The sequence below is a fragment of the Sinocyclocheilus grahami genome, unplaced genomic scaffold (genome assembly GCF_001515645.1).
Source record: "Sinocyclocheilus grahami isolate Dianchi unplaced genomic scaffold, SAMN03320097.WGS_v1.1 scaffold9323.1, whole genome shotgun sequence".
NCBI classification, from domain to species: Eukaryota; Metazoa; Chordata; class Actinopteri; order Cypriniformes; family Cyprinidae; genus Sinocyclocheilus; species Sinocyclocheilus grahami.
The window spans coordinates 1,000-1,675 of NW_015512541.1; positions in this window are offsets into that span (position 1 = coordinate 1,000).

Genomic DNA, 676 nt, shown 5'->3' on the forward strand with positions numbered 1-676 from the left:
GATTACGTAACTCGGGTTACTTGTAATGCGTTACCCCCAACACTGTATATATATAGTTATGCATATATACATATATAGTTATGCATAACTGTCAGCGGTGAATACAACTGCTGATGCAGGAAGACTCATGTGCCTCATTCTGCCAACCAGAGAAAGTCTGCAGATATCAGATTACAGGAAGCTCCCTCCCTCCACCAAACAAACACAATCACTCTTGACTGACTCAGAGACAGACTCAGAGCTTCTCCTCTCACTGTAAGTACAAGACAATTTATATAATGTGTTTTTTATGTGTGTTCTGTGATGCATTTACTTTATCTGTGCGCAAAGAGCTCATCCTTACGCTAAACAGCTGTACAGCAAGAAACATGAGTCAGCTCACTGCAAAAGGCTAAGCTCGAGCTACAGGGCAAGTCAGTCCAGAATGAAATAAACCACATAACAGTCTTTTTGTACTATATGACTTATAATTCACGTTAATACGTCTGGGGAACTATGTCAGCTTTAGCATTGCATTGATAATGGGCTTTAATTTATGCATACTTTCACAATGGTTTTCTGATGATGAACATCCTGTAAGGAGTGAACGCTCGAGTTCTGCTGCAGGATCCAGGAAAAGGAATCGATCTCAGGCGTATGAATGATAAAAAGGACTGCTGGTACAAAGTCACGGCAA